We start from the raw sequence: 245 nt of genomic DNA, 5'->3' as shown, positions 1-245 counted from the left end.
TCAAGCCAGCAGCCCCTTGGGCCCCTGCAGCCATGTTGAGGGACAGGTAGGAGCGGCAGCCAGGCCTGGGCTGCGGGAGGATTCGCCCCTGTTCCTGCCTAGCAGCAAAGCCCGCCCCCGCCTTCCCGCCGCGCCGGGCACAGGGGGTGCTGCTGGGGACCGCCCGTCTCCATCCTCTGGGACGGAGCGGGAGGACGGGGGCGCGGGCGGAGGCTCCCCCCTGAGACACTAGCTTTTCTCGCCCA

This window comes from Alligator sinensis, unplaced genomic scaffold, assembly GCF_000455745.1.
Source record: "Alligator sinensis unplaced genomic scaffold, ASM45574v1 scaffold292_1, whole genome shotgun sequence".
NCBI lineage: Eukaryota > Metazoa > Chordata > Crocodylia > Alligatoridae > Alligator > Alligator sinensis.
Note: the sequence above shows the minus strand (reverse complement) of the source record.